This window comes from Hydra vulgaris, chromosome 06, assembly GCF_038396675.1.
Source record: "Hydra vulgaris chromosome 06, alternate assembly HydraT2T_AEP".
NCBI lineage: Eukaryota > Metazoa > Cnidaria > Hydrozoa > Anthoathecata > Hydridae > Hydra > Hydra vulgaris.
Window position 1 is genome coordinate 39545001 of NC_088925.1, and position 17173 is coordinate 39562173.

At 29.2% G+C, this 17173-nt stretch overlaps 2 long non-coding RNA genes across 3 annotated transcripts in view; one reads left to right on the forward strand and one right to left on the reverse strand.

The window, feature by feature from the left end:
* The window catches only part of LOC136081841 (uncharacterized), a 14529-nt gene extending 5410 nt beyond the window's left edge, over positions 1–9119 (forward strand). Inside the window, exon 3 of the long non-coding RNA XR_010639179.1 lies at positions 8855–9119. This is a non-coding gene — a long non-coding RNA (uncharacterized LOC136081841). The remainder of the gene's footprint in view (positions 1–8854) is intronic.
* Positions 892–8128, reverse strand: LOC136081839 (uncharacterized). Of its 2 annotated transcripts, XR_010639177.1 has the most exons (3): positions 7783–8128; positions 1422–4382; positions 892–1074 (listed from the first exon to the last, which is right to left on the reverse strand). It is a non-coding gene; the product is annotated as an uncharacterized LOC136081839 (long non-coding RNA). The 2 variants fall into 2 exon arrangements; XR_010639176.1 differs by lacking the exon at positions 7783–8128 and having other exon boundaries at positions 1422–5183.
* Positions 9120–17173: the final 8054 nt, after the last annotated feature.

Sequence of the window (17173 nt, forward strand, 5' to 3'; positions counted from 1 at the left end):
CACAAAACTTTGTTTTTATTAAATATCTAGCAAATTAGCTATGTAATTAGTAAAAAGTGTTTAACCCTAAACAGAACTCTGTGTAAAGTCGCTGTTAAGTTCAAGTCAGTCCGAACATACCTGATCTAAAACTACTCCTTTTTAACAATAAATGGTTCTCGTTTTTTTTGTAAACTCTTTTTTTCCTTTTATAACTGACTTTTACCCAGCTTTTTTCCACCGCACTAAAATCTTTGTTTTAAAACTTGGAGTTTTGTTAATAAAAGTCAAAGGTTGATATATTAATATTCTTGTTTTAGTTTAAAACTAACCCAGTGAAAAAGCGCACATGGGATACGCGTGGGTTTTTTCCATATGTAACCCATGTGGGGATTATTATTTTGTCCCATGTGGGTTTCATATGGTAAATCCCACATGGATCCCATATGGTAAATCCCATATGGGATACGCGTGGGTTTCTACCATATGTAACCCATATGGGGATTATTATTTTGTCCCATGTGGGTTTCATATGGTAAATCCCACATGGGTTTTATGTGGTAAATCCTACATGGGATATAGGTGGAAAATACTACATGTTATAGATCTTAAACGCCACATATTTTAATCCAAATGGTATAAAAGTAGTCAATACTAGACAAATGAAAGTCCGAATGCTTCTATGATAATTTTTAAAATTCTTTTAATTTAAAAATTACTTAAATAGTAATTTAAAATTAATCATCGAAGCTTTCAGAGAGGTTTAACTTAATCTGGAATTTGCTACTTTATCCCATTTGGTACTCAAAATGTGCAGCATTTTTGATCTTTTACATGTGATGTTTTCCACCTTTAACCTATGTGGGATTTACCTTAAACTATTATGACGAAATTTTATAAAATTAAAAAACGTGTTGCAAAATGAATTTATTTTAAAATAAATGCTATTAATCAATACATCCAAAATGAATATTAAAAATATTATTTTTTCTTTTGCGATTTACACGCCGTTTTTTGTCGATTGAATTAATTAAATCGCTTCGGCTTGCATAATACCAAGGTTTTTAGTATCTTCTAACTTTCTTCAAACATTTTCTAAAAAAAATAAATAAATACAAATATATATATAAATATATATATATATATAGAGAGAGAGAGAGAGAGAGAGAGAGAGAGAGAGAGAGAGAGGAGGGAGGGAGGGAGGGAGGGAGGGAGGGAGAGGAGGGAGGGAGGGAGGGAGGGAGGGAGGGAGAGAGAGAGAAAGGGTGAGGGAGAGAGAGAGAGAGGGTGGGCGGGGGAGAGAGAGAGAGGGGGAGAGAGAGAAAGAGAGAGCAATTTTAATAAGGAACCTTATTAGTCGAGCAATTTTAATTATTAACCAGGATGAAGTCATTAATGACAACAATATTTCACAAATAATTATTTCCTAATTTATTACTTACAATGACTAACGTATTATGGGTAATTGAACACATATTATGCGTAATGAGCTTGAACCCATGAGGAGAATCCTGAAAAAAAGTGATCAATTAGGATAAGTAGTTAAACAAAAAAACAAAAACAAAAATGTAAAAACCTACTTTTTCAATGATGTAGACGTTGGATGCAAAAGTATCTTTACTTTTTCGTCACACACACGGCCTTCTATAGTAACAGGCCTTGACATCGCGCAAAATGCCGTAAAAACTGAAGGCCGATTAAACTTTCACTTTTACTTATATTGATATATTTTTATATTAGGTAGGGTGTAATGGCAGTCTATGTTTTCTAATAATAATCTCTAGTAAAGACGGAAATATAAAAAGAAAACCAAAAAATTGTTAAAAGATAATCATATTTTTCGTATTTCAAATTTCATTAAGAATATTTATGTAATATTAAATAGTATCAATAACAAGCAGAACTATAACAAAGTATATATCTATATATTAGAAAGATAACTGTATTTTCAGTTTTTTTTGCTAAAAATGGTAACAATAAAAATCACCAACAATAAAAAACACCAACAAAAGTTGATTCAAGCAAAAAAAGAGTTTTATCAATATATCTCAACAGGGTAAATATTTAAAAATCCAAACATATTGAGAGACATATAGGCTAATGAGAAAATAAAAAACATAACAAGTAAATAGCATAATAAATACAAAACTAATTTTTACATAAATTATGATAGCTTTAGTATTTTGGGAGTGGTAATTAGTGAGTAATTCTTTAGCAGAATATTAGAATATACTTCCATATTTATAATAATAATTGGTAGAATCATCATAAATTTTTATTTTGCTTTTTTGCACTAAGCCAGCTATGTAAACTATAGCCACTAATGTAGATTTATTAAATGAGCTTTCAAGATCATGTATATTATCCAGAAGTTCTTTTTCATCAGTAGAAATATCTCTAAAACATGTCACAAGTATGACCATCGATACCATCAACAGGAATGTCAAGTTGTAATATCAATTTAGTATGTCGAATATTAATTTTTTCAATTACAGATTTAGCGGTTATAAAGTAAGTACCTCCAGATCCCTGTCAAAGCTTAGAAAAAGCTTTTTCATGTGGATCTGTTGAAAACCAACCTATTAAGACATACTTTGCTCCATTACTCAACAAAGTTTCTACGAGATCAATAAAGTCATAACATGAATGCGCTATTGCATTGCTAGTATCTAGCGTAAGCTGTTTTACACGCTTACCTGTAGGTTTCATAAAATTTGACAGTTCAGCAATATCTCGTAGCAGTTGTAACTGTTGATAACCAACTGAGTTGATTTCTCCGCATAATTCATTTCTAAACCGAATGCCAGCACCAGGTGCTTTGACATTAACAACATTCGAAAAAAAGTTATTTTTTCAATAAATACAGCAGTACCTTCAAATGCTTTATTTTCAATCTCTGGATGCATTCTTATTGCAGCTACTGTTTTTTCGCAAAAAACAGACAAACAAAACTTTACAGATTGTCTCTCTATTGGTTTTGGATAAACTGATTTAGCTGTAAGTTTAGAGAGTTTAAAAAGACTATTGCACTCAGTTTTATATAAAGTTTCTAAATCACTCCACTTAGCCAAAGCCAGTTATTTATTGTTCAGAAATTGAAGTTCGTCAGTCTTTTCTGTCAACCAATTGTTTCGTATAGATTTTAAGAGATGCACATAATCATACAATAAATATATACCTGATGTTGTTAACCATAGTTTACTATCAACTGTTTTAAACATTCCAAAAAATCTTTGATTTACACGGTTACCATCAGTAATTATTACCAGTGTCTTACTATTTTCAATATTATTTATCGTATCAACAATTTGTTGAGCAAACTGAAATTCAGAGGAACAATTTGCAACAGGTTGAGCTCTACATATAAATTATGGACCTCCAAAAAGACATTTAATCATAAATGATAAAATTGTTTTAGCTAACTTTTCAGGGTATTTTACTGCTTGACCAAACAAAGCACCTCTTTGGTTAAGTAATGAAGCTTTGACATAGATCTCATCAATTAGTATTATGGAAGTTCTTTTCAATGGATTTAAATTCATAAAAATACTATTTATGAAACTTAGGTCCTCCATTGAGCTTATTTTTGAAGTCAATCGTGTTAAAGTCCTTATACTTGGCAACTTGTAGTCAATACACAAACAATCATATAAACTTCGTCGCATAGCAAAATACTCATATGCTCTACATATAATATCTGAAGTATATAAAAATTCACCAACATTAACTTTTCTCATAGCATTAAGGTGTTCGAATAAATAATGGAACACCAAGTTTGTACATTTTTGATTGTATGTGTAAATTTTTTTTATTAAGCTGGAAAACAATAACATCGTTATTATCACTTAACAAAGATTGAATATCAACAAATATAAGTTCATCCTCTTTTAGAAAATCATTTAACTCATCTGGTAAAATGCTTCGAAAACCGCTTGAAGTTACAGTTTTTCTAACTTTACTTGCTGGTGTGGTTAAACAACTAGGCGGAATATTTTTAAAAACAGATGGTGGGTTTAAAGGTCGTTGCTTACCATACTTGCTTTCAAAAGGTGCTTCATTTGGCCAGGAAGTTGACATACTGCTCTATAGTCTGTAACAATAAAAACCAGTTCTTGGAATAGCTTCACTACATCTTTTTCTCTCCTCTAGATTCTTCGGGAACTTATAAATTGATATTTTTGTTGTAGTTGAGTATTGATATTTTTGTTGTAGTTGTAATTGATATTGTAGTTGTATAAATTGATATTTTTGTTGTAGTTGAGATAGTTCGACTTGCAAAGAGATACACAGCATTTTAAAGGCATTTTAATTATTAAAAAAACTTACCATTAGTTTGACAATATTATTACCTTACAATGTAACGCCTTGAACCTTACAACGTTATTGTCTTGAAGTTGCGCTATCTAATTTATAAACCAATCAAATTTTAAAGATTTATTAAAAAAGCGTGAACACAAACTTTCGTCTAATGATAAAAGATGAAAATGTAAACACAGTATTAGGAATTGGCCTTCAGTTTAACAACTTTGTTGCGCGATGTCAAGGTTTGTTATTATAGAAGGCCGTGGTCACACATAATACAATATTCTGAAACTAATAAACAAACATCTAAATTTCTATAAGTAAATTTATTCTTTGATCATTGCCTTCATATCCTATCTTATTTTCATATCATAATCTATTATGGTATTATTTATATAACATATCACAACAATATTGTTAAACTTGTGATGTTCAAATATCATATGAACATTCTCTAACATGTTCATATGATATTTGAATATAGTTCTTGAGAATATTATCTGCAAACAATTGACTGATGCAAGTTCAAATGTTGTCAAAAACCAAGCATGCAAGCATGGGACACTGCAGTGTCCCACAAAGAAATGCTGGTTTGAAAGTCAAATTTTCTTTATTAAAAAAAATATTAAAATAGGGGGGAGATAGGGAGGTTTCTGTAACTTTTTTTAGGCTCCAAAACTTTTAACTTTATATATAATAAGGTTCATAAAACTTAAGGGACTTACGAACTACATTGAGGAACAAAAACAGGATATTTACAGAAACTTTTCAATTTTTAATCTGGAGTACCACAGTGTAATTGGGAATAAAGTCTCTGGGTCCAGTTCTCAAAGTAATATGATCTAAAGTAATATATAAATTAAATAAAATGCTTTAAAATGCATGCAGTTATACATATAACTCCTGATAGTTAACTATATGTATAACTAGTTATACATAAAATTTATTATATAAACTTATTTTTTAAGTTTGTGCTTGAACAAATTAGTACCAATTAATTCAAATTCAAGATTTAGTTCAAGTTCAAGTTCTTATTTGTTCATTGTTTTTCACTATTTTATATTTATTTGATCAAATTTGTTAACTAGTACTAATTCTAACTACAGTAAGAATATTTATCATTGTCGAACGTGATTTTATTAGTAACTTAATTTTACTTTCAACATATTTTGACAACACCCTTTACATTTTAAATGATGACGGCTTTACTTTTCTATTGATGTTAAATTTATTACATTTCAATAACTCAGATTGAATTTTAACTGAATTATTGTAAGCTTTGTAAGGGTATGTTGTATATAAAAAGGTGTTGTAAATAAAGTAAAAATAATATATATATATATATATATATATATATATATATATATATATATATATATATATAAATAATATATATATATATATATATATATATATATATATATATATATATATATATATATATATATATATATATATATATATATATATATATATATAGTATTTAGGCTATGGGATCATCCATAAATGATGCAGTAGATAGAGGGGCAGTGTGAGTTTAACAATAATTGACAATGGGGAGGGGATGTTGAGACCAAAATAATGTCAATTAAAAAATTGAATTAAAAAAAAAAGTAACATTTTATTTAAAAAAAAAGTAAAACAATTTATGCTAGCTATGAGCAGGTTTTAGAGGTATTTATACCAACAATGTGGTCTAAAAACTTCTTGCTTTTGTTGCTTGAAACTGTAGAGGATCATAGGAAAAACAATTTAAATTCAGAAATTAGCTTGCTTATCTGAAAGAACAATTTATGTTGTTTTTTTAATTACTTTTAGTACTGTTGAGAATAAAACTATAATTGAACAAGAAAAAAATTGGTGGCATATGCATTTTTTATATTATATTAACAATTCAGATATACCATCATAATATGATAACAAAAACTGACATCATTTTCAATAGAAATGGCAAAAAATTGACTGAGTCTGATTAAGGGTGAAGGTGTTCAATAAACGGGTCATCATCTGACATCATTATGCATGGATGACCCTATGATTTAGGTAAAATAAGTAATCTATTTGCCATATTTCTCTTAAGAAAGTGTAAGAAAAAAGCATTGTTATGCTGAGAACCTACCTATTGAGCAAGCTTTGACCACCTATTTTATAAATTTGAGAGACAGAAGTGGAAGTGCGAATCGCAAAAGAACAAATAACAATGCTCTAAATTGATTTTAACTTTGTAGACTAACATTAATATAGTATTTAGAAATAATAAATGAAGTTTAGATGATTTTTATAATTTGTATTTATTTCCATTAATTATCAGTTGTCAGTCTCTATTTTATAAAATGAATTAAAAAACTATTTATTTATAGTATAATAATAATAATACATAAATACTAGTTTCCTAATGCTATTATCATCACAATGTTAATGGTATTCGTTTTAAAGTGAAATTTTGTATCAATTTTATTGTTTTAATGTTATATATATATATATATATATATATATATATATATATATATATATATATATATATATATATATATTATTTTTACTTTATTTACAACACCATTTGATATACAACAAACCCCTACAAAGCTTACAGTTAAGGTTCAATTCAGTTAAGATTCAATCTGAGTTATTGAAACGTAATAAATTTAACATCATTAGAAAAGTAAAGCTGTCATCATTTAAAATATAAAGGGTGTTGTCAAAATATGTTGAAAATAAAATTAAGTTACTAATAAAATCACGTTCAACAATGATAAACATTCTTACTGTAGTAAAAAATAGTACTAACAGCTAAATTTGAACAAATAAATATAAAATTAACAAAAACAATGAATAAATAAGAACTTTAACTTGAACTTTAACTAAATCTTGAATTTGAATTGATTGGTACTAATTTGTTTAAGCATAACCTTAAAAAATAAGTTTTTATAACAAATTATATGTATAACTAGTTATACATATATTTAACTATCAGGAGTTATATGTATAACTATATGCATTTTAAAGCATATTATTTTATTTAAACATTACTTTAGAACATATTACTTTGAAAACTGGACCCTGAGGCTTTATTCCCAATAACACTGTGGTACTCCAAATTAAAAATTGAAAAGTTTCTGTAAATATCCTGTTTTTGTTCCTCAATGTAGTTCGTAAGTCCCTTAAGTCTTAAGGACCTTATTATATCTAAAGTTAAAAGTTTTGGAGCATAAAAAAAATTACAGAAACCCATCTCCATCCTATTTTTTTCTTTTTTTTTGTAAAGAAAATTGGGAATTCTTTGACTTTCAAACCTGCATTTCTTTGTGGGACACTGCAGTGTCCCATGCATGCAAGATTGGTTTTTGACAACATTTCAACTTGCATCAGTTAATTGTTTGCAAATAATTTACTCAAGATCTATATTCAAATAATTATTATATTATCCTAATAATACGTCTATTTGCACAAATCTTAATCTTACTTCTATAAAGAAAGATAAAAATTTTTGGTGGTACTTACATACTTGCTTGCCATTCTCTATATTAATATAAAATATTTTCACACAATATAAACGTAACGCAATGCAATGTCGATTTTTAATTTTTATTTAGTTTTTTTTAAAAAGTTTTTTTTTTTTAGTTTCCAGCTTTCAAATTAATTCCCATGCAAATCCCACATGAAACCCACGTGGGATTTCCCATGTGTGTAAATACCATATGGTTCCCACATGTAACCCATGTGGGATTACCCACATGGGTTTAAGGTGACAAATTTCCATACGGATACCACATGGGAAAAACCGTCCCACGTAAATCCCATCAATCCCACACGGAACCCACGCGTAACCCATGTGGGACGCGGTTTTATTTTTCACTGGGAAATTATTAGTTTTTATAAATTTAATTAAACAACCTATAATTTAATTTTATAACTCCATAATTGTTTATCAACTTGCTTCTTTGCTTGAGGTTCTTAAGTTATTTTATTATATTATATCTGATTTTTGAAACTTTGCAGTATCTGCTGTAAACTTTCAAAAATCATTTTTATTGTTATATTTATATATATATATATATATATATATATATATATATATATATATATATATATATATATATATATATATATATATATATATATAAATATATATATATATATATATATATATATATATATATATATATATATATATATATATATATATATATATATATATATATATATATATATATATATATATATAATATCGTTATTCTTATTCAATCGTTCTTATTCCACTCTAGATTGGAATAAGAACGTACATTTTTACATCTTTCTTTCTTTCTCTATGCTATCTTTCTAACTCGACTTCTTCTGAATTTCACTCTATTATCCTTGGTTCTCCTTAAACTCACTTACTCTTGGTCTGTGAAGCGGGTTATGATGCTCTTTAGTGAGCTGAAAAAGTCTTCGCGGGCCTTGGTAATTAGGATAGAGTAAAAATAACTTATTTAATAAATTCCATTTTTCTCCTTAATTTCTATATTAGTTATAAGAAAACTAAAAACTTTAGACTAAGATGAGTAAAATTGGACAACAATTTTTTTTTTAGGTGCCCCAAGAAGACCTAACGGTCCTGTCACAGAACACCGCGGAAATGCATTTAACAAGGAAGTTCACGCCTACTTGCATACCGTGACGCGAAGATTTGTCCAAAGCTCGTTTCGAACTTGGATCTCCTGTTTCTTAAGCAAACGCTCTGGCCACTGCGTCACGGCCGCACGATTACCTCCAACAGCAATTTTTAGCCGAATTAAGCAAATTTTCAGAATTTTCCGTGTTTTAAATTTTTTATTCTAAATAACGATATGCAGTATTCTTCCTTTCAAAATAATTATTTCTAGTTTGTTAACATGTTATTTTAAAGGAGTTGAACAGTTGAGTTTATAACATAATATTAACACAATAATTAAGTTAATGTATGTTAAACATTAAATTAATATACATTAATTTAATGTTTAACATACATTAACTTAATGATTAAGCAAAAATATTACTAAATAGCGATATAAAGTGCCTTGATGTTAAATATTGGCATACTTTCTTGATTGCAGGCGAACACGTGTCATACCATCTCTTTTTATTTCGCCGCAAACCGAGGCAGAAACAGCTGTCACTAACTCTATACAACGTTCTACAGCTTGCGTGTGGCATGGTAACTTTTCCAAAAGATTACTTAGTTGAATGTGATTCTCTTTTGCTATTTTCAGTTCCTCCTCAATGAGCTGCATTGCGGTGCCCGCAATAGTTTTTTTGAACCTTTTTTCTCTGTCAGCAACTAGAATTTTTTGCTCTGCTCAAAAGGTTACCAACTCTCTTTGTCAATGAAGTAAATGATGACACAGTAGGTATGTTGCATTTTTCTCAAATTTTTAAGACCTGGATTGCTGTTGAAACTGCTTCATTCTTTTTGTTGACTTTTCCAGGAAGTTTCTGTAAAATAATGATACATATTTAACTTTTTTATTATTTCTTTTTTTTTTACTATTATATATTTAACTTTAATATTATTTGAAAAAATGATATGTAGTATAGGTTGCTTACATTTTCTCGCAAATACACCATATGCCGCATCACATCTAGTCGTGTTGACAGTTGCACTCCAGAGAGTGGCTTTGAATACCCAAAGAATGGATGACCTGTTTTAGATCTTAACATTTTGTTTACTGAAATATATTTAGCAAAGTTTTAGTATATTATAACATTATCATAGTATAAGTGAACATAGCAAAGTATTAAGTTCTACATAGAAACATAACATATGTCAACACAAACCATTTTCGATTAACTAATATTTTTAGTAAATATATTATATATTATGGCAACTTTATTATTTAATTAAAAATAATTATTTACAAGCTAAATATTATTACTAATAATTAAAAATATGGTTTGTACTGAAACTTCTTGCAGAGCAGGAATTTTATTAAAGTTTATGGCTAATATTCAATTTCTTCGATTGAAGTATTTTTCTTTTAAATGTGTTTTAAAAAAATTCAATATATTTTTTAATACAAAAGTGATTATTTTGGTCATAAAACTAAGGAATAATACAAACATACCTAATAGGTTTTCACTTTGTAACTTCTACTTAATAAAATTTTTTTAAATATAAATTTTACACCAATAGATAAGTAGTATTAGTCAAAAGTTACTGCAGGGGGTGAATCTTGTCTAATTTCGCTCATTTTGGTCTCGTTTTTTTAGTTTTCTTATAACTAATATTAAAATTAGGGAGAAAAGTTGTATTTCTAAAAAATGTTATTTTCACTCCACCCTATTGGCAATGTGACCTCCGTATGACAATTAGCCGGGGGAGGATAAATCAAAATACCCAGTGGATGCGAATAAGATAGAAATCGTTGAAAAAAAATTAAAAATCGTGCCGTTTCTTTTTTTTCTTACCATTTTTTTAAAACTGTAAAATGGTTATAAAAAAGGGGTTTCTAAAGTTTATATAGTGCAAAATATATTTTGATAAAGTTTGAAATCTAAATAGAAGTTTTGATTTAAAGGTAAGACAATTTTTTTTCAAAAACTAATTTTTCTCAGTCAGGTAATCAAAGAATATTTTCAGGTAATCAGAGTAATAATTACTCGGGGTGTTTTTAAAAGGTTTTTTGTTCCTGTGCTCCAACCGCCTTTTTTGCAAAACGTTATTATTTTGATAAATAATAAAGTAGCAACACAGAAGTAGCAATTTTTTTTATATTTTACAGAAACCTACTTATAATCCGAAAAAATAATTTTTAACACATACAGTAGATGGATTATTTTCAAATTAAATAGACACAAAAATAAAATTTCACAAATAGAGTATTTTAAACATAATATTTCAGGAAACGTTTTATAGCGGAATTTCAGGTAAGGCATTTTAAATAGGTCCATTTAGACATTTTGAGCGGTCTAAGGCATTTTTGCTCACCTGTTATTTAGTGGACCAGTAGTGGCAGCTGCCAAAAGTGGATAACCAATGACTAGGCACTACACCAAACGTTGGAAAGTTATCAACTGGGCACTTAAAATGGATGTCTCTAATGGTTCACCAAGTAGTTGATGAGCAAATCTCCTATTAACCGCTCGAAATGTCTATATTGATCCTCAGCAAATCCACTTCAGCAATGTTTTCAGGGATGTTACAAGAAAGGTATATTTTTTCAAAATAGATATATCTAACTTGATTGAATTCAACAATGCTTGACATCTTTCCATAGCGGACATTTTTCATAAGCACAGCAATCTTTTTAGTGATTTGGTAAGATTTTATGCACTTCTTTAGAAGTTTGTTCTAATGTAAAATGGGATCTACTGCTTATTTTCTGAGATTAATTTGAGAATTTAATTAAGTGAGTTAGTCCAAGTGAAAAAGTTTGCAATTGAATCGTGAACGTATAGTTTTATGTTAAGCATAGGCTCCACAAACTTATCACTTTTCTTTCTGCAACACATATAAAGTTTTATCCCAAAGCATCATACAGCATCTCAACGAAAAGTAGGAAACATAATGTCGAATAATAGATTAAGATTGATAAAATTGCTGACTGTACATGTTTCTCTTACAATTCTAGTCATAATTCTCTTTAAGATTAGATCAACCATAATGAAAAAGTAGTACATACGACTGGAAAAGTATATGCAAGGTCAAATTTTAGTTTAAGTTGAGAAACCACAATACATTGACTAAAAATTTTCGTCCTAATAGTGTAAGAAAATGACGGAGAACGCATTTTTTTAATTTTTTTTTTATTTTCTTGTAGTTATTCAGGTGCTCCCAAAAGTTCTTACAGTCTTTTTTTTTTTAATTCGCCATTTATAAACGTTTTGCAATGTTCTTGTTTTACAATTTTCATCACTCTTTATATAAAACAATACTCGTTATATAAAACAAGTTATATATATAATTACAACAAGAATACGATAAATTGTAAAAATTAAATAAATAGATAAAGTAAGAAATATTACAAAATTTTTTTTTTTTTTTACTTAAAAATACAAAAATATGTTTGTGTCTGTTAATTCAAGTAAATACTGCTTAACTATATTTTTAAAGCAATTTGAAGTTATACTTTTGAAGTTATACTTTTCATATTACGAGGTCCTCTTTATGAAATTGAGTAATCAGATGTTTTAAGAATTGACTTAGGTAAATTAAAATTATGGATAGAGCACCTCATTAACTATTTATGATTGATTTTTAAAAATCAGTTATTAAAGGATTTTGGAAACATGTAATTTTGATATCTAAACATGAATAACACGTTTTGGAATAGGTTTAACTCATAGACATTAGGAAATTTAATTTCCCGGAGTAACGGCTTGGAGTGGGCGTATTTATGCACATTACATATAATTCTACTGGCTTGTTTTTGTTTAATTTATATATTTTTCAATGCTGAAGGACAAGTACTTGCAGTAAAAGCTATTGTAATGTTGCACCAAGCAATATTACTATAGCTTATGTAGCTATGGATAAAAGAGTAGAATAAATCTATTTAAATTTTTTTACTTAGTAGGTATTTTGTTTTATGCATAATGCCTATAGTTTTAGTAATTTTGTTTTCAATGAGCGTAATATGATTTTTCCATTTAAGATGTTCATCAAATATTATTCCTAAGATTTTAAGTGATGAAACTCTGTTTACTATACTGTTATTTATTATTAGCTGAGAAAGTTGCAAAAGCAAGTCATCGGTCTTATCACAGATCCCCGCGGAAGAGCATTTAACTAAGAAGTTCACGCCTCCTTCCTTACTAATATCGCTTATTGGGCTAGAGCTGGCGTCTAACCTCGGACCTCTGGGTTCTGAACCAGAGCTCTAACCACTGCGCCACAGCTCACAGTGGGACGAAATCCCAATTTCTTGGCCAAAATTCCCAAAATACCTACATAAGGATTTTCGAGGTCGCTGATTACGAATCTGAAGTCAGATTTTAAAAATTCAAAATGGCGGCTCCAATATGGCGGCCAAAACTATTCATTCGTTGAAAATATAAAATCTCATGTAGTTTGGTTTTCGAGGTCATTGCTTACGATTCAGGAGTTAAATTAGAGCAAAAATATTGTAAAGTTATTTCCAAATTTATACTATTAATAAAAAAGCAGAATTTTGTAATTTTAATTTTATTTTTAAATTGGTAAAAGATTAAGTCATATATCTAAAAAAATTGTTTATTTAATCCTAGTAACAAAAATCACGTATGTCATATTCATCAATGTTCGAATCATTCGATTCGGAATCTGATGTTGAACCACTCGTATCTAAATCGGAATCGTTCCTTGTCTCTTGTCTGGTGACTTCAGGTTTTTTTAACAATTGTAAAGCTTCTTGATGTAGAGATTTTGCCGGTCTCTGAGGCAATTTCCTGATGCTCGAGAGAAATGGATCTGATGTTAATAAGAACCTTTAAAAAATATCTCTCACATTCGATTCTCTTGAGCATTTTCTTGAATGATGTAATCTGATGTTTTTAACGTCCTTATTGCGTGACTCTTGGGCATCTTAAGAAAGGTGTCCAATTGGTAAAAGGGCATATTTTACAACTTCTGCTCCATGGATCAACACTTTACGTATATATACATATATATATAAAGTTATGTACAGATGTAGGCATGTAATACCACGGATATAAAGCAACAAATATATGGGCAGTATTTACATAATAGTTTTTGAATTTTTCATCGTCTATATCAAACCCACTCAAAATTACCTGAAAAATAACATGAAATCGGTGAATTAAATTTTTATCGATTCCTGTTATTTCAGCAGATATAGCAGCATTTTGAAAAAAGCGGCGCGCTGTATTTCCATCGTTAGAGCTTTCATACCCTGGCTTTGGTCGATCAACGATAAGCCCCAGTTTTATCCTAAATTGAGTCTGTATTTCTTTCTTACGTATTTTTACATTCTTTTTATTTTCCTCTTGACTAGCTTGCCACTTTTCAGTTTTTCAAGTGCAAGCAGCACTTGAAAAAATGAATCCATATATGCAATGTAGATATGCCAAATCTTAAATTATCTGTAGTAATGTCCATTTTTATAATGTTGTTGGTGTCATTAAATTCTTTAGAGGAAGCTTTGCACAGGAAGCAGCTTTGTGCAGAAGTGATACCACGTACTGCATTACAGACTTTACCGTCAATCATCATAAAGGACATACAATAAGTTACTGAAATGGATTTTCCATTTTGTTCATTAGCATATGGTGCAAGACCCTCAATCTGCAGTTCAATTTCGGTAACTTCTTTCAATGATGACTTTAAATCTTTAGTACAAACTGCAATCTTATTGGTCTGCAGAATCGCGGAGTTGATGGTCTAGGATTTTTCCACACAATATTAGCTTCACTCGTCTCGTGATTGTTATGTATTATTTGTAAAGGTACAAGAAAAGTTTAAAAGAATGCTTTCATCAGATTTTCTCAGTAAATTTTTGTTTATAAACACTTTGAGCGCTGCTTCCATCACACCCCCATTTACAGTGAAGTACTAATTTTTGCAGAATTTCCGGATTTAGAGTATCAGTGACATCAGCTTGAAGTTGTATAATTCTAGATGTGGTATGATCAAGTAAAGACTGTAGTTCAATTTGTCTGCACGACTCATTAACAGTTGTGTTCAAAACTGATGGATAACAACGTTTTTTTGATTTTTCTACTCCAAGGTATGATGGGTATAATATGCATTTATGTGCCATAGCTACATGTGCATTGGTTCTTCTTTCTCGATCATTAAAGAAAGTGCTTTGACTGGGGTTAAAGGTACTTCATTTTGTGAACGAACAGCGGATATATATTTTGAGGGTCTTGTTGGGGTTGTTAACGAGACATCTTTAACAACTTGAGCAGCATGTACTTGATCAGATGTCCTTAAACTCATTTGAGCAGCATATGCCAATTCTTCTGTAGAAAAAGTAGAACATACTTCTTGAGTCTTTTACCTCTTTGATCAATCACAAGATGAAGCAAAGGATTGCGAAGGTTGCCCACATGTTCCTTTTTTATTTTCATTTTTCACAATCTTCTCAGGTGCTGTGCATTCAGTATTGAATAACTTTGAAAATTGTACGGTGCCCTTCAACCATTCTTCATTTTTTTCAGAAAAAGTTCTTCCTATCTTCCTGCTGTTCTCCATCTCGATCGAAAATTTGCAAATAACCGTGATAATGACATTTCAACCTCGCCTACTTGTATCACATGTTCCGTTTTATTAAAAATTGCATCTGTCAAAACATCAACGATGAATTTATATTCATTTTTTAAACTGTCTTTCACCATAAAGAATATATCTTTTCTTGACAATTCCATATTTGAAGATTTGGAAGACTCTGTAAAAAAAATACAGTTATAACTGCTGAGAGTTCTTTGAGGACTATTTTATAAAATTTTGAGATTATCATAAAACGGAACAAGAAGTAACTTGTAAAGCATATATTTAAAATAATAAATTATTGTATTAAAATGTAATTAGCGCCATAAAATAATGTTAATTCACTAATTTCCATGACCATTATAAGACATTAATCTATGTTAATAGATTAATGTCTTATAATGCGCACCACGCATTCCTCAATAAAAACTAGTCTCACTATTAAAATGGTACTCAATGGCAGCCAGTTTTTTAATATGTTATATTTAACACTATACACTATCAATTCCTTGTTGAAAGAAGGTGGATAACTGCGGTTAAATTTTTAAAACTACTTTAGAAAATCGATTGTTGATAAAAAATTTACAATTTTTTATGTTTACTTGTCGCGCGATTTAAATATTAAAAAAATTAAAATTAGTAATAACTGTGCATAATTATATATTCTACATACATCCAGAAAGTGATTCCATTTTGCCGAATTCCAATTGAAATAGTTTCTTCAGTTTAACAGCACTTTAAAACAGGCAAGAATTTTATGACGTGTCCACTTATTTAGTGCGTACCGAAGGGAGGCTAAATGTCAACTAATGTTCAGGCCACCCTAGAGCAGGTATATACCTGACCTGTTCGGAATTTTGTTTTAGTGACACGAAATCGGGATTTCGTCCCACGGTGCGGCTTCGTTAAATATGTAGTAACTGTAAACATCCAGAGTATTTATCATGTATTGCATACACCTGTTTATACCAGAAAAATGAGCATCCAGTTTTAAGTTTTAAATTCGAGTTCAATACCACATTTTAATCAAAAATGCTTATAAACGGGCCCGGTTTAGTTTAAACGTAAACCTATAACAAAAAAACAAAAAAACAAAATTATCGTGCAGAGCGCATGCGTACAATAAAATCGTTGAGTCAAAATTAAATTAAACAAGAAGTTTAGTGAAAAGTTTTTATTTGATTTATTTCATTTTTAAAGTTATTTAGAACTATCATCTTGTTTTAATAGAAACTTATATTATGTATTTATATTCTGTCAGGAATATTTAGGTATATACAAAAAGCTATATGAAGACTTTATATAGTTTTTGTGATATATATAAAGTGTTTTAGCTGAACGATAGAATTTCAGTTTTCTTCAGAAGAAATATCGTTCTGCCAGAAGGAGTCTCTGGAGACGGATGCTTAACCAGAAGTTCTCGTAAAGGATGAAGGATGCTTTACTAGAAGTTCTGCTAAAGCATTTCGTATATATCGATGGTTTTTTCGTTGTTATAATACTATGACATATAATATATTATTAATGGGTGATACAAATCCATGGAAAGTTTTGTCGTTTTTTCGTTAAACTTAATATAAACCCGCAATTATAATTATGAATTTACTAAATACTAAAAACGCTTACAAATGAACTTTTTTTGCTCAGTTCTGCAACACTACCAAAAACCAATAAAAATTCGACCAAAAAACAATGACGACCCATTGCGACTAACGTTTTTTTTCG